This window comes from Taudactylus pleione, unplaced genomic scaffold (assembly GCF_031769625.1).
Source record: "Taudactylus pleione unplaced genomic scaffold, aTauple2 ptg000065l, whole genome shotgun sequence".
Taxonomy (NCBI): Eukaryota; Metazoa; Chordata; class Amphibia; order Anura; family Myobatrachidae; genus Taudactylus; species Taudactylus pleione.
In genome coordinates, this window is record NW_028284467.1 from 9,317,179 (window position 1) to 9,342,816 (window position 25,638).

Consider the following 25,638-nt stretch of genomic DNA (forward strand, 5'->3'; position numbering starts at 1 on the left):
AGGTAACTGAGGTACAAATCTGTAAATGAAGTCAGATTGTGCATGAAAACTGTTTGACCTGATAATGAAGACAGGTAACACGAGGGTAGGTTTTTTGGGGGTTTTCATTTTGACAGACGTGTCACAATTTTAAAGTGAAAGAAAAAGTTAATCTCATTTGATTTTTAAAAGGCAATTTCATGTAAGTACTTGTATGGGATTGAAGGTAGATCATGTAAGTGATAGGAAGGTATGAGCAAGTGATTTGAATGTACAGAGGTTGATTGTAGCTTGATAAGCTACAGAGTATGGGGAAATTGCACGTGACGCACCTGGATGGTAATGATTGTTTGAATGAAGGTTAGAAGGAATTTGTTTGGTGAAACGGTTAATAAAACCAGGGTAGTTTACCATGAAATTGTATAAGAATCCCACTAACAAAACTTGTACTTAAGAAAGAATTAATGTTGCTCATTGCAAGTGTAAAGCTTATTTGAGGAGCTGGAAGAGTGTTCCCGTTTCGAGGTCATAGAGATTAGCTATTTGAGAAAAAAAAATGCAGTTTTATTTTCTGCAGCAGAGAGAAAAGAAAGACATTTTTTTTTTAATATGGCATCGAGTGAGTTGCCAAAAGTTAAGAGGGTAGTTATTTAAAAAAAAAAAAGTTTAGAGCTTTGGAAACAGAGGATGGGGAATAAAATTAGTGCAATGCGGGATCTAGGAATAATAATAAATAAAAAGCATATGTGATTAGGAATGACAAGTATGTATGCAATTATGAAAGACTTGTATGATGATGAGAATGTGAAGAATTAAGAAGCTATGCAATGACACCTACAGTGTGAAATACCAGTCAGCCAACGGCACCCCCTACCTTCATAGCTAAGTTATTTCATCATAGCTCTCCTCCTTCCTCCTCCCCCTGTCCTCCTTCCCTAAACCCCCTTACCTTTCATCTCCCTGTTTTATCTTTTTATTTTGTTTTGTTTTTTCAAGCTTTGAACTCCAGAGATTGCTGTCTCTGGTGACGACAATGCCGATGTAACGCTTAGGCTTATTGCTATATCTATGCTTGCTTATTTTAATCAATAATACCAAGATTTGTATCTTATAGACTATTGTCTCTGAAGCTGACTTAATGTCTGAGCTTACTATTATAGCTATGTTTGTTTATTCTAATCAACAATTTGTTTATGACTATTCCCCAGAAGTGAACTGTTAGATCTGATTCAGCTGATTCAATTGATGATTATTACTGATATTTGTGTCCTTCCTGCAACTAATCTCACTATCATTAGCAGGTTCAATGTGTCCTGGATACCTTGTGTTTATCTAACCATTTATTGTTTATGATTACTTCACAGTTTCCTGATGAAGTAACCCGGATGTTGTCACAGGAATCCTACATCATGTGCAGCATCATTCGCAGTGCAGGAATTTGTGCCCAGATATAGTATCCCATGGGTTGTTTAAGGTGACAAAGGTACACATTTTACAGGAAAGGTATTACAAGCAATATGTCAATATATAGGTTTATAAAAAGCAAAATTGAATGTGTAAATACTAACATTAAGCACAAGTTAGCTAAGGTGGGTATGGAGACTGCCATGAGTTGGCTGAAGGCTTTACCTCTAGTTTTGTATAGCATCCACACCACTACAAAGCGACCACTTAACCTGTGCCTTATGAGCTACTTTTTGGAAAACTGCCTATCCTTATTGTAAGTCCAGCAACAGACTTGTCACTTATATGATTTAACTACGGACTATGTTATACAATTCTCACAGCATCTGGAGATGGTAGAAGAAAAGCAAGGAAAGCTTATGAAGAGACTCCCAGAGGGACCTTGTCATGGAGTCCAGCCTAGAGACTATGTAATGGTGAGAAATTTCTTATGTTCTGGTTGTCTCATAGATCGATGGCAAGGCTCATTCCAGGTTCTGCTAACTACCTCGATGTGGCTGAATAGGACAACTGGATTCACGAAATCTCACTGCAAGAAGGTTTCCGACCCGGCGGTGAGGTCAGTTAAAGCAAAAGAAGATGCAGATAAAGACATTGACTATGATTTAAATCTAAAGCTTATTTGATGATGGGCCTGATCAGAGCCACAGTTCAGACCAAGGTAAGGTTCACAGAATCGGGGACATTATTAGTACTGTTCTGCGGGTTGTGGTCAAAGAAAAAGAAAGATGGCTAGGTGTGAACAAGCCTCTGTGTATCAATTAATTGGGACAGTTATTTTTGTTGCATTTTACATTTTTATTTTTTCTAGTGAATAAGAGCTGACAAGGACTGGTGACTGACGAGGACGGTGTGGAGAGTTATCCTAGGGGTACTGCCGGGGTCATATTGGTAGACTCCACTCCTATTTTAAAATTCATGATCATAAGGAATATGGTTTTAATCACATTAAGAGTCATAAAAGACGCACACACACAGGGGATGGTCAAAAGACCAAGGTGAAAAATTCTTAAAATGGTTGAAAAGAAAATATATAAAAGTAACAAAATACAGGTAAATAAGGACTCATACTGGTACTGAGTATAAGATGTATCTGATGAAGTATCGGAAAAAGAAGAGCAAAGGTGTGCCTCACAATTCCAAGGTGTATATGTAAATACTGTGGTTTAAATTCAGAGAAAAAGGGTATACAATGGTGCAAAGACAGCAACTCTATACAAACTGACACTTCTTCCCTTAACACTTACAGTATCATGAGCTTATAGAAAGAACAATAAAGTGGATTGTTGGGTATGTAGTCACCATGTCAGTTAGGAAATGTTGTCCTAATGTTTATCTCATTGCACTCAAATCAAACAACATTTCACTCACTATGTGGAACTCACACACTTGAACCTTATAATGTCACAGGTTTCCTATGTTTAAAATTAACAAGGTATCCTAGGTATGATCAGGACAACATCATGTGTATTAACAAAACGGTACGGCTGAAGGTACTTATATAGGAACCAGTATTTGTAACACAATTTTACAAAGAGGACCTTACAGAATTAAACTTGTTTGGGGATCTTTAGAAATTATTAAATACAAAAAAACCTTATAAAAAATATATGTGAGTGCATTAATAAGCTGTGTAATAACAGAAGGAATGTAGGGGTACAATAAAACATACAGTCATTGTATTGCAGAATGTAACAAGCAAGAAGAAACCATGTATGAAAGGGTGCCCATTGTAATGTTCCTTATAATGCTTTTTTAACACATTGTCTAGTAAACCATGACACTACCACAAGGGTTATATTATATATGTGTGGGCATAGGGCTTATAAATGGTTACTGGTGAATTCTTTTGAAATATGTCTTATAAGAACATTGCTACTTGATGCAAAGGTAATACAACAGAAAAATCTAAAAGAAACATATGAAATAATTACAGTGTAAGAAGGGTAAATGGAAATACAAATGGTATATGGAAAAGTACAACCACCTCTTTACACTGTCCCAAAGTTATAAGGTTGGTTTAGGATTTGGTAACATAATAACATTTGGTACATAGGGAATTAATAAACAATATCGCAGACATTGTGGTAAGTGAGTTTCAAGCAATAAAACACAGAATTAGAATGCAGCACACACTACCTTACAGCTGTAACTTTGGATATTGTGTCAAAGTTATATACATATATCACAAATTCTTCTGATGCAGAAGAAATAAAATAAAGGTTAAATGAATTTACTTGGGTTAAAAATGAATTTGCTGAATAAATAAACATGAGGGTGTAGTTCCCGACAGCTGGTTCACCTGGTCGAACCCCAGTACCTAGTTCGCATGGGTTGGAGATTGGTTAAGCAATATTATGCATATATTGGGAATGTTAATATTTCTTGTCATGATAATGGTGTTGATTTTATATATATATTAGTGAAATGCTTCAAGAAGATTTTCCAAAGTATTAAGAAGAAATCAGATGATGCAATTTATGGGAGATATGAACTTTCTTCTGAGTTGTGTTCAGAATGTTCGGAGGATGGAACTGATAACACAGGACTATGTGGTCGTACATATTCTTCAGCAATTCACGAATATATGCATGCTTATGTCCCTTTATTTTCCCTTATATTGCAATGTAGAATATATAGAAATGTTTAGGATGATAGTCAGTATTAGTATAGCTGTGTGAGGTGCAGCTGTGTCTCATTTGTTGAATGGTCTCAGGCCTGGAGAGATATAAGGCCTACCCTTTTCCTCTCCAAAGTAAATAGATGGGTCCCTGTTGCATCAGTCATTTTGTTTAATATTTGATCTAAAAGTATATTATATAATGTATTAAAAAGTATATAAAGATTAGTGTTTATTTCTATGCAGCTGTGATTAACTGCGGAGCTATGGATAAGTTAGAACTGATGGAGGCAGCCATGTGTTTTTATGGCTCAGATAGAAAGGACTTGGAAGTTTAATATGAGCAGAAATGAGCAGACAGTCAGTCTCAGATTTTATAAACAAAGAGAGCTAATGAAGATGGCCTTGGCCCACATGAAGTAAGAATTAGTAGCTACAGGGGAACAGAATAAGAAGATAACATAGTATATTTTGGTTAAGACATATAACCAATTAGTGTCTAGCACGTACGAATATTAAATAAGTTAATATTCCCCCTTTGGGTTAACTGGAAGTATAGTATAAAGCTCATGAGAGAAAGAGGGAGGAGGCAGTCGGAGGAAAAGGGAGAGAGGGAGCACATCGAGGGTCTGAAGGGGATGGTGCTGGGCGTGGACCCCCGTGCGGTATGTATGAAATTGGCTGACTGGTATGACTGGCACTAGGTGTCACAAATTTTTTTTTACACGTATTCCTACTGCTGCTAAAATTACCTAAGTGTTATGTTTTTTGTTGTAACTCTGCACTGGCAAAATACATGTATGAGACTCCTGTCTAAAAGTAAAAGCATTGTGATTTATTTTAGAATCTGTATTGGTGTGAATTATTTAATTATCCTTTATAACAAGTAAGGTTTGATAAATAAATATAGAACAAACCGCGTCATCAATTTATATAGCGCACACATATTTCGCAGCGCTTTACAGAGAATATTTGGCCATTCACATCAGTCCCTGCCCCAGTGGAGCTTACAATCTATATTCCCTATTACATGCTCACACACACACACACACACATAAACACGAAGGTTAATTTTCGTTGGGGGCCAATTAACTTACCAGTATATTTTTGGAGTGTGGGAGGAAACCCATGCAAACACAGGGAGAATATACAAACTCCACACGTTATCATCCTACTTAGCACAGCACTCCTGTAGTGTTCATTTCTCTGGTAAGGACAAGTGCTGAATGTTGACGGGGATGTCATGTTGGCCCTAAGTGCAGCCTAACACTAGCCTTAACCCTAAACGGCATATGCTGTATACATTACGCTCATGTTGACATTGTGAATGTCGATACTTCTAATTTCTACTATGTCGCCATTCTGGTGTCCAGTTTCAGAATGCCAACATAATGGCTACATCCTTTTACACGCGCATATATATATATATATATATATATATATATATATAAAATGATAAAATGAGTTGCAGTCACCAGGCTGTAGGCTGTAGTTTTTATTTATTCACATGGCAATTAGTACAGCATCGACGTTTCGGTCCTCTCTGGGACCTTTGTTTGGTGTCACCCCAGCAAGAGTAAATTTACACGACGTGAGTGTGGACCAATCGACATATATATATATATATATATATATATATATATATATATACGGTGCGGCACTCCATGCTAAGAGAACACATCAAACGCAGCTTGAAGGTGCTGTATTCTTTTAGCGTGGAGTGCTGCACCGTATGGAATTAGTGTATCTGGAAACTGTGGGGGCAACCAGCTAAGTACTCATTGTATTAAGGAGTACCGGATTATTAACCTGTGTATATATATTTAAAGCTCTATGTTACCCTATAGTGATTTAGTTTGTATTATTGCTGCCTACAATAAGTACTTGTTTCCTAATACATACTTTGACTTTTAAAGAGAAACCCAGTATACTGACTCAATTTTTCCAATCCTGATTACATTGTGCAGCAGCAGCAAGAGATGATGTTTGTTTTCCAATCCATCATCCATGTGGCCTCACCTTTCATTCTGTCTGACAGGTGAGCAGAAATTAATCTACATGTTCGGGTTGTCTGTGTTATGTTTTATGCCCTTTTCAGCATATGTATGAGCATTCTTGGCAGCAGAATAGACTTGGCAGCTTTAAGGTGTTGTCATGCCAATAAGCTCATAGGACACATGATTCTTTTTTGTGCTTTCAGCACAAATCCCCAAAGAAGCCTGGAACGCTAATGGTGATACCTGCACGTATACAGGGTTACACCAAGTGAATGGGTGATGCGCAGTTTTTCATTTTATATCATTACAGGCTAATGAGAAAGACAATTTGGGCTGATTCTGACACAACCTCGTCTGTATTTTTGTTGCAGCTGCGTCAGTGACTTTGTGCTAATGCCGCTTCCCTGTAGCGTCCAATTGCGCGAGGACTTAGATGCCCACTTTGAGCAATCTCAGAGGTAGCAATCAGGCTTGTTGCATTTTTGGAAGCACTGTTGGAATTTGCTCTAGCCCTATGGCAGGTGCAAATTATCTGTCTGGCTATGGTCTCCTATGAGAACAATCCCGCATCTGTATACCCAAACACTATCAGCGGCACCCCCATGACACTCCCTAAAGACGCAACATCTCCGATGCAATGATTAGTCACCCCCCTGTTATCTCCCAGTCACAGCCCAGGAACACCCCATACATTTCTGTTACACTTCTGCTACCGTGCATCTAAATCTATTGTGCGACTTTATACGAACAAAACTGGGATGCTTGCACAGTGCAACTCAGGCATACAGTATGCACAGGCGAAAAATCCCTCCACTGCATCAGACATCGCCGCTGCGTCATTGCGTACCTAGACTTTTTAGTGCCCTGTGCCAGGTAGAGCATTGGCACCGCCCCTCTCCATTTTTGAAATAGAGACATAAGATAATGCACCTGAAAAAGGGCAATAGCTTCATGGGGAAGGTCCAGGGAAGAGATAGGGGTACTCCTGGGGCAGCCAGGAGATGCTGGGGATAAAAGAAGAGGAAGCTACAAGTGAGAATGATAATAAACAGGAAAATTGACAGGCCCAAATAGCACCCCCTACCCTGCGGTGCCCTGTGCCATGGCACAAGTCACACCACCCTAGTTACGGCCCTGCGTCATTGTACAGGAGTGAAATAAAACTATTAAGGATGTGCAGAAGGTTGTGTGATGTGCAGTCACACATAACTACCAGGAAGCCATAGGTAGTGACTGGATAAGTGGGGATTAGTGTGTCTGAAACCTAACAAAAAATCTGGAAGAAACAAGTTGGCTCCCTTTGCAGAGATGCACAGTGTGGGGATAATGCAGAGTTGAGTGCAAGTACATTTGCAGAACATTGAGCATTTCTACCCGCAAAAATACATACATCTCTACATACATGTGAAAATGTGTATTTAGTTCCGGGCACACAGGCCCTGATTCAGACCCGCTCGCTGCTGGAGGCAGCTCGCAGGTCTGAAGGGCGTTTTTTTTTGGGTCCGGCCTTCTGGCCACTCGCTAAGCTGTGGGTGACCACTCACAGCTTTTGCGAGCGGCCAGGTGATGGTCGCGACCATTGGGCTTGTGACGAGACCCTTGTGGTAGTGTCTCATCTGCCGCAAGCTCCAGTGAGCTTCTTATAGAGCCGGAAGCTCACTACTGACATCACGAGTGATGTCAGTAGGGCCGCCCACAAACGGCAGACGTTCTTTCAGGAACGCCTCCGTTTGTCCAGCCACCCCCCCACCCTGCCTACAAAACGGGGCGAGCTGTCGATCAATATCGACAGCCTCCCCGTTTGTAGCGAGGCCCGGAGCGAGTGAAATTCTCACTCGCTGCGGGGCTCGCGTGTGAGCACTGCCCGGCATCGACCCGCTTGCGAGCGGGTCTGAATCAGGCCCACAGTGCGGGAGCAATTACAGCCCACTGTGTTCAGCTCAGCATCAGCCCCTGTTTCTGTAGTCTGTAGTGAGTTATGAGATGTAGGGGTATACTTGCTAAACAGCTGACTGTTGGCGGTTCTGGCCGCTTAATTTAAAATGACAACAATATAAAATGCAAAACATTCCTGAAGGGAATTAGTAAATATATCCTGTAAACACAAAATAGAAAAGGAATACTCTCCATGGGTATGATATGTCAACAGTCATAATGTTGACATTCATTGTAGACAGTTATAAAATGTCGACATGTTACTGTGAGTTCCAGGTCAGACCTCCGATCCTCTGGTATTAAGGTATTTCACCCCTGTCCCTTACTCCTAACCCTCCCTCTAGTGTCTAACCTTAACCTCCTCCCTGCAGCCTAACCTTAAACTCCCCCTGCAGCCTAACCCTCCTGCAGCCGGAATGGGATTGAAATACTGACAGCGGATGCCCGACGGGATGAAGATCTCCCTCCCACCCCAGTGCCTAACCCTATCCTCCCCCCAGGGGTGCCTAACCCTAACCCCCCCTTACCGCTCCCTAAACCTAACCCTCCCAGGGGGTGCCTAACCCTAGTTTCTCCCAGGGGATGCCTAACCCTAACCCTCCCCCCTAGGGGTGCCTAGACCTAATCTCCCCCCCCCAAACCTAACCCCGCTAGACTCCCTAATCCTAACCCTCCCCCCCTGCGGCTAATGCTAAGAGCGCCCCGGACTTACCTTCATTTGGGCTGACGTCCTCTGCGTTCCGGCATCGGGATTAAGATAGCCGGCAGTATTTCGACGCCTATCTTAAATCCCTTGCCAGGATTCCGATGTCGGTCTCATAACTATATCCCATGCAGCCACCTATCGACATGAGAATGTCAACATTTTAACAATGTAGACATCGTAGCAATATGAATGTCGACCTTTTGACTACAGGTGCATAGCAATATAAATACCTAATATGTATATAAAACAACAGAGCTGCTGTCAGAGCTTATTCTTGATGCTGAAAATTTGTATAGATCTAGCAAAATTAAAGTATGACGTATTAGTTCATATTTTAATCATATATTCAGTTTGCAACCCAAGGGGTATATTTACTAAAATGCGGGGTTTTAGAAGTGGAGATGTTGCCCACAGCAACCAATCAGATTTTAGCTATTATCTTACAGATTCTAGAAGGTCATAGTTGCCTACCTTTGCTGTCTCTTCCCCGGGAGAAGCCCTGAGAGGAGAGGCAGGTGGGTGACGACGGGGGCGGGGTCTGATGATTTGCGTAATTAAGCCACACCCCTCGCAGTAAAATGCCCGCAATTGGCTTAAATTTAAATAGGGGCGGAGCCAAATTACACAAATCATGTAGAATTGTGTCATTAAGCCCCGTCCCCTGCACGGACACCCGCGATCGCCGCGGAAATTTTCCTAATTCTGCCCACTTCACTAGGCAGTGGGCAGAATGCGGGAGAGATGCCTACCCGAAAAATCTGGAGCCTCCCTCGAAAAACCGGGAAGGTAGGCATGTATGTAGAAGGTGCTAGATAAATGTTAAGTAGAATCTGTTTGGCTGCTATGGGCAGCATCTCCACTTCTAGAGAGTGCTAATTATTGCAAGTTTTTGCACGTGAATGCGGAGCAACCCGGGTTACTGTGCAGTGTGAAGGGCCGGTTATCATAAGCCGGGTTGAGCATTTCAACCCTGGTAACGAGAAGGGTTGAACACGTGTTCAACCCTGCTCGTAATGCAGTGTGAATGGGTAACCCAGGTGCGACCCAGGTCCCGATCACTGCATAGGAAGAGCGATGCCGATAACCGAGTCGGGTCGGCAGTCTGAAAGGATGGGCGCATGGACATAATCTTGAGTGCGACTCGGCATTCAGATGTAAAAGTGGTATTACACTAACACCTAGGCTTCAAACAATACAAATGGCAGTTAAATTAAATGCACTCACCTCTCAGGAGGCAGGCATGTACCAAAGGGCTGATAACAATAGGCTGGATACTAGACAGAAGCTAACACCACATTAGGCAATATATGGGAGTGAAAGAAGATAAACAAGCCCACGCTCAGGTAGTGAAAATAGCTGTGTGAAGTCACAATATAGAATATGTGCTTAGTGGAGGCATATTTGCAGGTTTGTAAATCACAATTTTTTTTATTGTAACATGCTGTTTGCACCACTGTGCCTACTCTAGTGGAAACCCTATTCTACACATATTTATGTTGTCTGTCCATGCTTGTCAACTCTCCCGATGTCCGGGTGAGTCCTAAATTTCAGTGGACCCTCCTGGACTCTTGAAAAAGTGGGCCAGTCTCCCACACGTCGCCCACTTCCTGAGAGATTTGGGGGTTAAATGCTGCAATGTTTATTGAATCACTTCATTATGACCCCGCCTCATTGTAAGATTTTGAGAAATGCGGCTTTGAACAGCGGGAGGTGGAGCTATGATATAGCAATCATGATATCACGCTCCCATACACCTCAGCCACGGTTGCCCCTCCAGGACTCTTCTGGTAACCTTCAGTCCATTTCTGTGATAGAAGTATACTGTACATGAATAATAGGAGCATACTGAGGAAGATAACAAAAAATTATATATGAGAAATCCCAAACATGGACAAGTCTGGGTATGAGTTGGTAATGAGTGTGTCATAGGGCCCCATTTACAAACGAAGGGAAATACCAGCGGGAATTTTCGTTTAGTATCACTATGATACAAACGAAAATTCCACTGGTATTTAGTAATACTTACCCCTTCAGCGAGGACCCGCGAAGTCCAGCGGAATCCTCGTCCTCGACGAGGTCCTCTGCTGGGCTGCTGGCAGCCTAACGCTGCCAGCGACGGGGCTCCAGGGTCATGCGCACGCGCGACGGTCCGTCTGCGCATGTGCATGACAGGGAGAAGCCGGAAAGGCATTGCCGGGTCCCCATTGCCGGCAATGGGGCCAGCATCGCTCTCGCCATCTTTTAGATGGCGAGAGTGATGCTGTACAAATAGCGGTAATCTTAGATTACCGCTGTTTACTAAATACAGCAAGAAGGTATAACCCCTTTAGCGAGCGCTAAAGGGGTTATATTTCGTTTGTAAATGGGGCCCCAAAGTTTGATCAGCGGATTGGACATCAGCAGTTTGAGGGGAAATTTACTTCTCAGCATATTTAAGCAGGAAATTTAATTAGTATTTTGCGTGCTCTTGACCTGACAATTGACGGGTCCAAAATATTAGTCCATCCTTACAGTGGTGTCACTAGGTGGTGCGGGCTGCACCGGGAGACACCAATCAAGGGAGAGCTGCCCTGCTATTTTGGTGTCACGGAGCGGCGAGTAGCAGTGATGGATGACACATCTATTCCACATCCCCCTGTGTCTGGAGATTCTGGCAAACCAGGGGAGCATGGCCTCGTATGCACGCCCGTTTTTCATGCATGACAGGTGTCACCACACCCAGTGACTCCTCTGCATTCTTAAACACTTTATAATTTATATTCATGTACAGATGAGTAAACCTGAGGTATTTAAAAAAAAAACAACAAAAAAAACCACAGTGAGCCTGATGCTTACAATTCTGCATAGACTGCAGTTGTGTCAAATTGCCCTCATTGTACTTTGTGCCTGATTCAGAGCTGAATGCTCTGACCAGAGCGCTCGCTCTGAATCAGAGCCCTCCTCCCTGAAAATGGAGCTGCCTCCTGGCCGCTCGCATAGCTGTGGGTGACCACCCACAGCATATGCGAGCTGCCAAAAAGATGGTCGCGATGGTCTTGACCATCGCGACCATCGGACTAGCGACTGAGACCCTGCAGTAGGGTCTCCCTGCCGCAAGCCCTGGAGTGATTTTGGCTCTATCAGAGCCAAAATCACTCCCACTGACATCACTAGTGATGTCAGTGGGGCCGGACCCAGACGGTAGGCGTTCCCATGGGAACGCCTCCATCTGGCAGGCACGCCCCCGGCACGCCCACCAAAGGGGGCGTGCTGTCAATCAACATCGACAGCACGCCCCCTTTGGTGCGAGACCCGGAGCGATGGTGAGCCACAGCCAGGGGAGCCCTAACACCAGGCCCCCCAGCCGCAGCATCAGCCCTGACCGTTAGTCAGCCCAGGCCAGGGATCCCTGGGGAGTTGGAGACCCCTTCAAAAAAAAGGGGTCTCCCTCACCAAGGCACCCCTAGCCTAGGCTGATAGCCTGGGGCTATCCCCGCAACCCCTGGGCAGTGGGTGGCGGGTTGATTGTGTAGGTGTTGTGTAAAAATAGATGTAAATAAACATTGTCTTTCCAGTAGAATTGCAGGTCCCAGCAAGCCTCCCCCGCATGCTGGTACTTTGAGAACCACAAGTACCAGCATGCGGGGCATTAAGGGCCCACTGGGACTTATAGTTCACCTGTAAAGAAATGTTGCAAGAAACACACACATACCTTACAAAGTATAACTTTAATACATACATACATACACACACTCACACAATACTCACCTATATTACCTCCAGTGGTCCCCTTCTCCAGTAGGCATCCATGGGTTAAAATAAGAAAATGAAAACCCGACCATCGCATTAAGCAGTAATCAGTCTAACCAGAATGATTACTCCTTCCCGAATGAAGGGCACAGACGCGGCTTCATTCTTTGAAGCTCCGTGTCTATGAGTTCATTGGCTGAGAGAGGTCAGGTCCCGCCTCTCAGCCAATGAACGGCTCATCCATTGTATTCAATGGTGGGAGCCGCAGGGTTACTAAATTTTAGATATATTTTTATTTTTATATTATATATTGGACAGTTGATAATTTGTATTTTTAGATATAAAAATTACAGTCATGATTGACTGATTGATTTACACATGTGCCACTTATTTCTTGATTGAGAATGCTATATATATACCACTACGGACCACTCATGTATATGCTCCTGAGGAAGCTGGATGTATCCTTAACCAGCGAAATGCGTTGAGCTCTGAGACCCTGTGATACCCCTCCTATTGCTGGCAGCATTCTTCCATTTGGACTTTCAATCCCTGTTTACTTTGGCACCATTCTCCTGCTCCGGTGGAACACCACAGCCCTGGAACATTACTGCGATGGCCGCTGCATGCCACCAAGGACTGTGACCATTTCGTGATCGATACCGGTAATTCATCGCCTAAGGGATATTTAATGTCTTTTGATCTGATTTATCCAGCACCTGATTGTGCTATCTTCGGAGGGAGTATCAATCAAGGAACTTAGGGAATGATTCAGACCCGCTTGCGAGCACTGAGCGCTCGCAAGCGTGTCGATGTTCGCCCAGTGCGCATGCGCGAGACCCGGATAGCGACGGGCAAGCTGCCGCTATGGGTCTCGCTACAAAGGGGGCGTGCTGTCGATGGTGAGTGACAGCACGCCCCCTTTGGTGGGCGTGCTGGGGGATTGGCTGCCCAAACGGAGGCGTTCACATGGGAGTTCACGAGTGATGTCAGTGGGAGTGCTATCGGCTCTGATACAGCCGAAAGCACTCCAGGGCTTGCGGCAGACGAGACCCTACAACAAGGGTCTCGTCGCAAGCCCGATGGTCGCGATGGTCTTGACCATCGCGACCATCTTTTTGGCCGCTCGCTATAGCTGTGGGTGGTCACCCACAGCTATGTGAGCGGCCGGGAGGCTGCTCTAAAATTCAGAGGGAGGGCACTGATTCAGAGCGAGCGCTCTGAAAGAGCGTCCGGCTCTGAATCGGGCCCTCACTACACTGTTCCTCTATATCAATATTTGTGGCAATTCCATTTTTAATATTTTTATTTCATTATTTAATTTTTTTCTTAAGATTATTGTAACTATTCATTAAATTGTTCTTGATATCAACTGTCCAGTGACATTTTAGCTACAGTTATCATATAGACACAGCGCTAGTATTTTCACATCTCACTGATGTCTGCATATATCTGTGTGACAGCGAACTGCTCATGCTGAAAGTGAAAGCATGAAGCAGTTCGTGTGTCGGGGATTTGCAGTTCCTTTTGAAGGGTGATTTGCCGTTCGATTTGGACATGAACATGTCAAATCGAACTGCAAATCACTCTTCAAAACCGACTCAAGACACATTTTTTTGCCAAATCAACCTTCAAATCGAATATTAGTAAATTTGGCAAAATCACTGGTTTTCAAACATTCGATTTGAGTCGATTTGAGAAGCGCTAAATTACTCCTCAAATCGACCAATAGTAAATTTATCCCCATGTCACTAATATAAAGACAACAGCTCTTGCAGAGTGGTTGATAAAGTCATTGCTGGAGACTAAAGGCACATGGTCCACAACAGGTGTATAGTTAATATTGGATGATGAAAGTTCCAGTAAAACCATAAAATATTGATATATGGATATATGGCAGATAAACAAAGAAACATGTGAAAAGTTTGCAGCTCAGCAGTTCTTTGATTGACATAGGGACAGTATGGCCTAGAGGACATGGGTGCTGACACAGGTCCAATGCTAATGTGGGCCAAGGAGCAAGTGTCAAACGTCACACATTCTCCATTCATAAGGTACAAAAAACTTTATCATCAGCAAAACCAGTAATAATGTTGGAGAACTCTGAATGACTAATAGTCTACTAAAACAAACCGCTCAACCTCAGGGATGGATGTGGCTACATTGGGGGCCCTCTGCAGAAGCTGCATGCAACCAGGAGTGTGGTAAATTCCCAGACCCCCAGTGAGGCCAGGGCCTGGATAATTTGTAAATGCACCTCCTCTCGGGGCCCCTACATCTATTTTTGCTGAGGATTATGTTTTCCTTTCTAAAGTGTAGTATACTTTGGAACATCGTCATACATATGGTGGAGAGTAATCCCAAGATCCTCACTGTTGTGAGCCACCAGACCTAACTATGGACCTGATTCAGAGATGTACCCTAATGCTGCCTCAGCTATGAATTTGTACCCATGGCTGGGCGATAATATGCAAATGTTGCAGCCGCTGGGATTTGTATTGAGACGCCTTCAAGTGGTTTTACAAATCCAAGAGACTGCGTACAAGGAAGCAGCCCCCATTTGCGCATGCGCAGACCTTGTCCACCGACATCGGACCTCTGCTCCTGATGTTCATCATCGGTGAGAACATCCATGAATGGACAAGTTAATATCAGTGTCAGACCATTGAGCTTGCCTTTGAGAGCAGCCACTAATGAGCATCATTCCTTTGTTGACTTCCCCTCTAAGATAAAGCTTGGTTGTCAACATGACACCTTCATTTGAAAGTTTTGTCCATGAAATATGCAATAAGGTTTATTTGCCTTTTTAAAGTAAGCCTAAGTATTCAGAGGTGAACACACACTCTGCCCATGTCAGATGCAGTGGAGCAATTTTTTGCTGCTGTCAATGCATTTTAGTCCCAACGTACGTGTTCCTATTGTGCCTCGTACAGAGTCGCAGTTGTGATCTCAGACGAACGCACGGGGAAGTGTATTGGAAATGTAGTGGGTGTTCTTGTGTGCTGACAGGGAGGTAACTTAGCACACGCTTGGAGATGGTCCGTCTTATGGGCGTGTTATGAGTGTGTTGCGGGCGTGTTGGCGAATGTGGTTGCATACACACACTTTAACCACTTACATAGGAGGCCATACTCAGATGGAGAAACTGCACCTACCATAAGGCAGGTGCAAGTTTCAATAGGGAAGGTTAGTGTCAGGCTGCGGGAGGGGAGGGTTAGGCTGTGGGAGGGGTTGGTTAGGGTTAGGCTGCGGGAGGGGAGGGTTAGGCTTTGGGAGGGGTAGGTTAGTGTAAGGCTGTGGGAGGGGAGGGTTAGGCTGTGGGAGGGGTTAGGGTTAGGCTGTGGGAGGGGAGGCTTAGGCTGTGGGAGGGGTTAGTTAGGGTTAGGCTGTGGGAGGGGAGCGTTAGCCTGTGGGAGGGTTTGGTTAGTGTAAGGCTGTGGGAGGGGAGGGTTAGGCTGTGGGAAGGGTAGGTTAGGGTTAGACTGCGGGAGGGGAGGGTTAGGCTGTTCGAGGAGTAGGTTAGAGATAGCCAGGGCCACTGCAAGGTTTCAAGGCACCCTAGGCAAAGGTTCGCAAACCTGCCTTACATACATATACAATCTGGCTCCCTAATAGTACACTGTCACAAGTCAGACAGCATCTGCGAAAAAATGTGCATGCATACTCAAGAAATGCAAATGACTAAGGCATTCTTGCGCATATTAAAGGTGCGTGCCTGGAAAAGGGGCATGGCCTCGCAGCACACCCCGTTTTCATTATTCTGATGGCATGCCCAGCACTGTGTAGATGCGTCATCTATTCACCCATTGCTCTGCGGCGACAGTACTCCCCCGCAGTATGGTTACAACTACTTAATTTTTAAAATTTCAAGCCCTGCTTGCTCCATTCATATCATCAGGTTCCAAAACATGACCCTTGGGTGTCATCACACTCCTAGACAGATCCTTCGACCCCTAATTATCAATATATGCCCATCAAAATTCCACCCATTGCAAAGCTGATGCAAAGAGAGGAAGAGAGAGAGAGAGACGTGTGTATAACATAACATGTTACGAATAACAAAGTGGCATTCAAGTGTACAGTATAATTTTATAGTTGAGCAATACCTCACCTACAAGGAGGCTGACATTTCTGGAGGTCTGAGTCACAGAAGTATATTTACTGAAGTGAGAGTTTTTAGAAATGGAGATGTTGCCCATAGCAACCCATCCGATTCTACTTAACATTTAACTAGCACCTTCTAGAAGATAATAGCTACATCTGAATGGTTGCTATGGGCAAAATCTCCATTTCTAAAAACTCACACTTTAGTAAATTTTCTCCACAGTGTCCTTTTATCAAGACCTCTTACAGCAGGAGAGATGCAGTGTAGTATAGATGCAGGGACCTACATACAGTATCTTCCATTCCCTCCATTCCCCAGATGATGCTCCCTATCTGCCCCACATGCGATGCACACTTTGGGGCATATTTTATTAAAATAATGTGAAAACTAGTGTTTTCACACCCTTTTCACATTATTTTAGTATCACATAAATTTATTAATGGGATTGGAGTAGTTTTCTAATCTCTTCAATTCACATTTTTAGGAAGCAGATCGCATTTCCCACAGGGCTGTTTTAACAGCATTGTAGGCCCTTTCGATTTATTGGTACTTTCAACAAAATCAATGTTTATACATAAAAACATTATATGAAGCAAGGTTTACAGATTCCACATCCCTCTTCTTTTCTCCAGCTTGCAGTGCAGCTCCTGCGCTTCACTGTAGCTGTGATTAAAGTATGGTGGCCTCCTAAGAGAGGGGGGCCCAGGGGATTGTGTCCCCTTTGCCTCCACCCCCTAAATGTGGCTCTGTGGTTGGAGACTGGGAGGCAGGTAGAGAATGCTGTCTGCCCACTCTGACTGTGTGTACTTTAGTGGTCAGGGAGCATCTTTCTCTGCCTACCCATCAGCTGGCTGCCCTATTTGTGGAGTGATGTAGTTGCCCCTGTCAAAGGCCCCTAGAATTGTGGGGCCCTGGGCAACTGCCCAGTGTGCCTATACGTTAAGATGGCCCTGATTTCCCATGCTTATAATGGGAAAGGTAGCTGCTCAGATTTACTAAAAATATATTGGGCTCTATTTATTAACATTATTTTTACTAAAATAAAGTGAAAAAGGGTGTTTTCACACCCTTTTCACATTATTTTAGTTTCACCTGTATTTATTACAGGGCAATTGGAGTAGAATTAGTAAAATTCTACTCCAACCCCCAGTATCACTTATTTTTAGTAAAGCAGATCGCATTTCCCATAATTGTAATGGGAAATGTGATCTGTGTGCAAGTTACTAAAAATAAATTGTAAAAAAATACCGGGGAAGCCCTGTGATAATAACGCCACCTGGAGGTGGCGTTATCCAGGGTCTCCCCCGGTTACCGGGCTCCCACTCTGCTCTAACGGGGAGAGCAGAGGCGGGAGCCGGTACCAGTAATCTAAAGAGACCGCAAGCTGATTGCTGTAAAAGAAAGAAAAACAAAATTAAACATTTTTTTTTCACTTACCTGAATCCAGGGACCGGTGATCGGGCCTCCGGTGATGGCTCCTCTCCGGTCAGCTGGTCTCCCACAGTGCACTGGGGCCCGGTCATCAGGTGATCGGGCCCCAGTGCAGTATGGGAGATCACCTGATCGGGAAGCCCGGAGAAGACCACCGGAGGCCAGGAGGATGCAGGTAAGTGTAATGAAGGGAGGGGGGGTCGCGGGGGGGGGAGGGGGGGTCGCGGGGTCCGCGATCACGGGGGGCGGGGCTTAGCGCCCGGGGGCGGGGCTTAGCGTCGGTGGGGGGGGGTAGTAGCGGTGGTCGGTCGGCGCATGCGCGTGCTCTTAGTTGCGGTATTTTTTCCGAAAATACCGCGACTAGAGTGCGGATGGGATCCGCAGAGACAGAGCTTTATCGCAAGCTCTGTCCCTGCAAGGGATTTATAGTAAATCCCTGTGATATTGCCTGAATTCGCAATGCGAATTCACTCGGTAATATCACACTACAATCCGCATTCAATATGCGGATTGTAGTAAATAGAGCCCATTGTGAGAAAATACTGAGGGAAGCCCTGTGATAATAACGCCACCTTCAGATGGAGTTATCGGGACTTTCCACTGTTTTACCCATCTTCTGCTCTACTCTAACAGGCAGAGCATAGCCAGGAGCTGGCACCTGTGATCCACTGTGTGGTATAAACATACCACAAACTTATCAATTAAAAAAAAAAAAACGTATCTGCATCCAGGGACCGCTGATTGGTGAGGTCCTCTGGGGCTATGGGCAGCTGATCTCCGGGCTCCTGCACTGTGACACTGGTGAGTTGTTGCAGCAGCTGACCGGGGTCACAGTGCAGGTGCCCAGAGACCAGCTGACCGGAGTCCCATAGAGAGGACCTCACCAGAGCACCGATCCCCAGGCAGGTAAGTGTAGACTTGCAATATTGGGCGAATTTATCACAGTCAATCCACATATGAGATGCGGATTGTGATAAATATGCCCCTGTGTGTTTGGGAGCAGTTATCCCTCACAGTTATCCCGCACAGATGTGTTTGCAAAACTTAGCAAATAAAAGTAAATTGCAGGTGTCAGTTTACATTTCTCATGCAGGCACATAGCACTTACCATCAGTATGTTATGCAACTGCAGCTCTCATCCCAGCACAGGCCAGCTCCTTGTCTTAGGGCCTGATTCAGCAAGGAACGCAGTTGCTAATACGCACGCAATCGGTCGATTGTTGCATACTGCGCATGCGTATGTATCGCAGTGCTCGTGCACGAACTAGCAATTGCGATGGGAACTGCGTTTGCAGAGGCTATGCAGACCCAGAGCAGAGTAATTGACAGGAAATGCCGTTTGTGGGTGGTGATGGGGGAGTGGTCGGGCGAACGCAGGGGCGTGCATAAATTAGCCACTGCGTGACCATAAGCAGCCAAAGCACTGATAGCGTGCATGGATGTAAGCAATCTCTGAGTAAGGTCAGGGCTTGTGCAAGTGTGCATGTGGGTCCAATGAAACCGATTGTTTATCTATGTTGCCCTCATATACGGATGTGGGCGTCCTTATGTCTGGCTGCGTTCGTACTGGGAATGCACACATTTAAATAGCATAGCTGATATTAGCAACTGCGGTGCGTGCGTAGAAGAAGAAACTGATGTGAATGGCCAACTATTCTCTGTAAAGCGCTGCGGAATATGTGTGCGCCATACATGCCGACTATCTGGCTGCCCCTTCCGGGAGGGAGCAGCCAGATCGGCATTACGGGGGGCGTGGCCAACAGAAGGGGGCGGGGCCGGCAAGATGATAATTTTTGCGGGCGGGCAGGGGCGGAGCCACGCGAGCGCATCATTTTGGCAACGCCCCCGCTACACACTGCCGATATTACAGGCAGTGTGAAGCGGGGGGCGTTGCCAAAATGACGCGAATCGCGTCACCGCCCCCTTAGCTGCCAGGAGACTTGCGGTGGGGCAGGAGGGGTTGGCGGCAACCGGGAGACTTGCCTGCCATCCCGGGAGGTCGGGAGCGGCACCTGATTTTCGGGAGGCTCCCAACGAAATCGGGAGGGTAGGCAAGTATGGTGTGCGCTATATAAATTACTGGTAATAAATAAATAAATTGTGATCCGTAGTGAATCAGGCTCTCAGTCTGTCTTATCTAGGGGGCAGAGCTGCTCTGTGCCTGGCTGGGAGTAAGGGAAGGGGTGGGGAGAAAACAGCAGGGGACAGGAGACATTACTACATTACATGGCTTCACACTGACATTACTACATTACATGGCTACACACTGACATCACAGCTACATTACATTGCTGCACACTGACATTACTACATTACATGGCTACACACTGACATCACAGCTACATTACATTGCTACACACTGACATCACAGCTACATTACATGGCTGCACACTGACATCACAGCTACATTACATGGCTGCACACTGACATTACTACATTACATGGCTACACACTGACATCACAGCTACATTACATTGCTACACACTGACATCACAGCTACATTACATGGCTGCACACTGACATCACAGCTACATTACATGGCTGTACACTGACATCACAGCTACATTACATGGCTGCACACTGACATTACTACATTACATGGTTTCACACTGACATTACTACATTACATGGCTGCACACTGACATTACTACATTACATGGCTGCACACTGACATCACAGCTACATTACATTGCTGCACACTGACATTACTACATTACATGGCTACACACTGACATCACAGCTACATTACACGGCTACACACTGATCACAGCTACATTACATGGCTACTCGCTGACAACACAGCTACATTACACGGCTACTCACTGACATCACAGCTACACTACATGGCCACACACTGACATCACATCTACATTACATGGCTACACAGTGACAACACAGCTACATTACACAGTAGAGCTACACACTGACATCACACCTACATTACACGGCTACACACTGACCTCACACCTACATTACACGGCTACACACTGAAATCACTGCTACATTACATGGCTACACACTGACAACACAGCTACATTACATGGCTACACACTGACATCACAGCTACACTACACGGCTACACACTGACATCACAGCTAGATTACATGGCTACACACTGACATCACACCTACATTAAATGGCTACACACTGACATCACAGCTACATTACACGGCTACACACTGACATCACACCTACATTACACGGCTACACACTGACATCACACCTACATTACACGGCTACACACTGACATCACAGCTACATTACACGGCTACACACTGACATCACATCTACATTACACGGCTACACACTGACATCACAGCTACATTACACGGCTACACACTGACATCACACCTACATTACACGGCTACACACTGACAACACAGCTACATTACACGGCTACTCACTGACATCACAGCTACATTACATGGCTACTCACTGATATCACAGCTACATTACACGGCTACTCACTGACATCACATCTACATTACATGGCTACTTACTGACAACACAGCTACATTACACGGCTACTCACTGACATCACAGCTACATTACACAGTAGAGCTACATACTGACCTCACACCTACGTTACACAGCAGGATTACATAGTATATACTGACATCACACCTAGATTACATGCAGGGCTGTGTATTACATACTGACATTGCACTTACGTTACACAGGGGTCAGTAGCGTAGTGCTCCGCAGCCAGGACTCGGTCAGATGATGAGGCTGATGTAGCCCAGGAGAACAGTCCTGGGACGGGAGAAGGAAGCAGTCCCAATCCGCTTGCACACAGCGGCGGGAGGGCAGTCTAGTTCCGCTGCCGCAGGGGCACCCAGCAAGGCTACCAGAAGTGCAATGTCACCCTAGATATAGAGTATGTGAAGCTGTTACAAAGGGATGGGTGCCTCGAGCTGTAGGTGATCAGCAGTAATCACTGGTGCTGCACTGATCAAGAAAGGGGGCATCACGGCTTGAGGTCCTCTGATCCAGTCCCCATCCCCGTTAAATCCGGACTGAAGGCAGGGGAATACAGGTTTATTTTTATACACAATGCGGAGTAGCAGGATCCGGGAGTCTCCCGCAAGATGCGGGAGGATAGGCAACTATGTGACCCACCTGTATTTACCTGGTAACTTACACAAAACAAATAAGAACTTGCATATACAACTGTGCAAATAACATTAATCCTTTTAAGTGAGGCCACTGTAGGAGTGACTGGCTTTTTACACTACTAGATTGTCACACACCTTAATGTCAGCAAGAGAAAGGGAAGAAACTAAATGCTGAGTGTCACAGGCATTACTTGCCCCTCAGAGAGGGCACTCACTGACGGCCATGGAATAGATGGCTGTCAGTGAGTGCCCTTTCAAGTACAGTAAATGCCTGTGCTTAACACCCAGCCACCACAGACCCCATGACACAGTTCTGCTGGTTTACTTTGTGTAATTCCCTTACATTTTAACAGGCCACTGTGGGGAGGGGGAAGAAAAGAGGCCTCGTTGCGTTCTCCTCCTAGGTCAAGTACACTGTCCAACTGTGCAGCACCTCTAGGCGGCCACCACTACCCACAATACCACGGTGGTTGGCCTTTAAGTAAAATGACGTCACACGTTTTGATGTCTCCCATAAGGCCCATCCCTGGCATTTCTGGACTTGCGCAGTCCAGATATTCATGAATAGGCAGTGAAACCGGGAGCAGTGGTATGATTTGCCGGGCAACGGGAATAGCGGTCAGTGATCGTGTCCTTGGAGGGCAGACAGACAGGATCAGAACTCCTGAGGGGCGCACTCGAGAGAAGGATAGTGTAGGGTAAGAACCAAAAGGGTGTAAGCTGGAAGATGAACTGAGAAGCGATAGCGGGCCTGATTCTGAGTCTGATGCTGCAGTGTCCGTGTATGCATCTTTTAACGGTATTGCCTCTTAGCAACTTTATGCTAATACCACTATGGGACCTTCCCTGGTGCACCGTCATGCGTCTCAGTGTGCAAGGACTGAGATGTCCACTTTGAGCGTCTTCAGACACTGAAATACTGCTTATGGAGCGTACACACTAGACGATATGCTCCCTGAGCGATATCGTATAGTGTGTCCCCGGCAGGCTGTGCTCAATGTCGTTCATGACATTGAGCACAGCCGCTGAACGATATCATTAACGATATCGTTCAGCGCCGGGCTCTCTCCCCCATTCCCCAACATGCAGCAAGCTGACGAGATCGTCAGGTTGGCCTGCATGTCAGCCCGATGAACGATGATGACGAACGACCCGCGGGAACGCGCGTCGTCGTTATCGTTCATCGTTTTGGGGTTAAAAATGGACGATAAAGTGGACGACTGAACGATAACGATATCGTTATCGTTCAGTCGTCCACTTTATCGCCCAGTGTGTACGCACCTTACGTGCGTCTTTAGACAGAACCATCGGTCGCACCATCGAAACTTGCACCAGTCCCGTCCTAGGTGCAGTTTTGTGTCAGAATATGAACAATTCTGCGTCTGGGTTTGCTACCACTTCAGTGATGCACTGTGATCGCATTAGCGTCCATCTCTGAATCAGGCCCTCTGTGTGCACTGTTGTCTGTTACTAAATACTTCAAGTCAAACAGAAAAGTGCATAGAAACCAAATCTACCTGTATCTGTAAACGTATGCAGCACAGAGTCCAGGGAGACCAGATCCATCCAAAAAGTGGTGAACATTTAATCACATGAAAGCCTTATATAGCAGTAGTTTGATATGCCAAGGGATCAAACCACTAATGCTTTTATTTACCCCACAAGTGCTGCATTGGCAGTGGAAAGTTAATTGTAGTTAAGGCACTGTTGCCATCTTGTGGCAGGTGACATACCTACATTGAGAAACAATGTTAACACCAGACAGTGTACATCATGGTCTCCAACCTGTAGCTCGCGAGCTACTGGTACCTCGCGGGCTTAATTTTGGTAGCTCACCTAGTTGCAGTACTGTCAAGTCAACTAGGAGGAGGTGACCTCTGACGTGTGTTCCCCCGTGGCATCGACGCAATGGGTGGAGCCACAGAGAAGCACGTCAGGTGATTGCCGCAGCCTCTACAGCAATCACCTGATGTGCTTCCATGTGGTTCCACCCATGGCGTCTACGCTACAGCGGAGCGAGTGTCTCCCGTCAAGCCCTACCGGAAAATCACACAGCAGCCCTGCCTATATCTTTTGCTCCTCTACTGCACGTACCTCCTTGCAGCTGGTAATTAACAGTGAAATGTGCCTGTGCTTAAATTTTATTTACAAACTACAACAATATCACTGTAATAATTAAATGCATTTTTATTTTCTATGAAACTTTTTTTTTTTTCATTAAATGACCTTCCATTGTTCAGTTATTAGCCAGATTTTTTTTCTACCATTTTAGTAGCTCTTCAGGAGGTTTCATTATTCTAAAGTAGCTCACACCTCAATTAACGTTGGAGACCACTGGTGTACATCAACATTTAATAGTAACCAAATCCATGAACTATATACAACGAAATGCCTGCTCTTGTGCTCAAAATAAAAACTATATTGTGCCACAGCCAAACATATACATATATAAATAATACACACACACTCTTGCCGCCAAGTTTGCTCTCTTGGCCTGCCACTATAGCCTGCATCTTAAGCATGTCATCTGAAGCATGGAGTTAGAAACGGAGTTGAGTTTTAATACTATCTTTCATCTCTTTCCAGATGTAACCTACGCAGTGCGCCCCAGATGGCTGCCTCAGATGGTTCTTTCTTGGGCAGGATGAACAAACATGTGGAACTATTAATTCATTGCATTTCATATTTCAAATGTTTCAGTCACCTGTGTATGTCATGCCCAAACTGCATCACTGTTTGCTGTATTTACTATTCCCTGTTTTGTACCATGTACTTCCACCCCGCTATATGCTATACTGGTTTGCTATATCTCCACTGAAGTGCATCATCCATGGCATACATGACTACTCTGCTGGGAATCGTGCTAGGCTCCTGAATGCTGGAGATATGCACCCCCGGAAGAGTAGGCATATCTCCAGCTTCCCGCGTACTTCCTAGTTAAGTGGGCAGGATGGGGAGATTTTACCTGGAATTTTCGGGTCCGTAGGGAAGGGGCAGTGCTAAATTGCGCAAAGTGCATCATTTAGCCCCGTCCCCTCCTCACGGACCCGCGAATCGCACGGGGGCTGTGTGTTTCTGTAAAGGTGGCGGGCTTAATGTCGTCTATCATCTGGCCCCGCCCCCCAAAGAGGAGAGCCCCCTCCTGCTCCCGGAAAGCTGCCCAGGAATGTCGGCAAGTATGCTCCATGGGCAGGATGTACTTCACGTGGATCTATTCACACAGGGTATATCATCCACACGTGTCAGTTTTCCCATATATGCCTTGGGTCCTTATATGGCTTATCTCCCACAGCGCAACCTTTGTAGTGCTTCCACCATGGCTGCCTCATCTGGTACACTCGTGGATGGGATGAAAAATACATGGACCTGACTATTATGGTGGGACCATACTTGCACTGAAATAGTAGCAATCTCCCTGATTCCCTGAAGAGTGTAGCAATCTCCTTGATTGCACATTACCCCCATTATGCAGCTGTTATGTAAAAGAAAACAGAGATCTATACATTCAAATAGGATTACTAGCATAATTTCCCTGCAGTGGTTATAAAGCACAATAA

At 45.1% G+C, this 25,638-nt stretch overlaps 1 protein-coding gene across 3 annotated transcripts in view; it reads right to left on the reverse strand.

Annotated features, from left to right (window-relative positions):
- Positions 1–22,530, reverse strand: part of SLC11A2 (solute carrier family 11 member 2) — a 124,558-nt gene extending 102,028 nt beyond the window's left edge. For 2 of the 3 annotated variants that reach the window (XM_088465933.1, XM_088465937.1), the window contains exons 1-2: positions 22,425–22,530; positions 21,638–21,832 (exon numbers count right to left, since the gene is read on the reverse strand). The gene's annotated coding sequence lies outside the window, so the exon portion shown is untranslated. The remainder of the gene's footprint in view (positions 1–21,637; positions 21,833–22,424) is intronic. The other variant, XM_088465934.1, reaches the window with a different exon arrangement.
- Between the last annotated feature and the right edge of the window lie 3,108 nt (positions 22,531–25,638).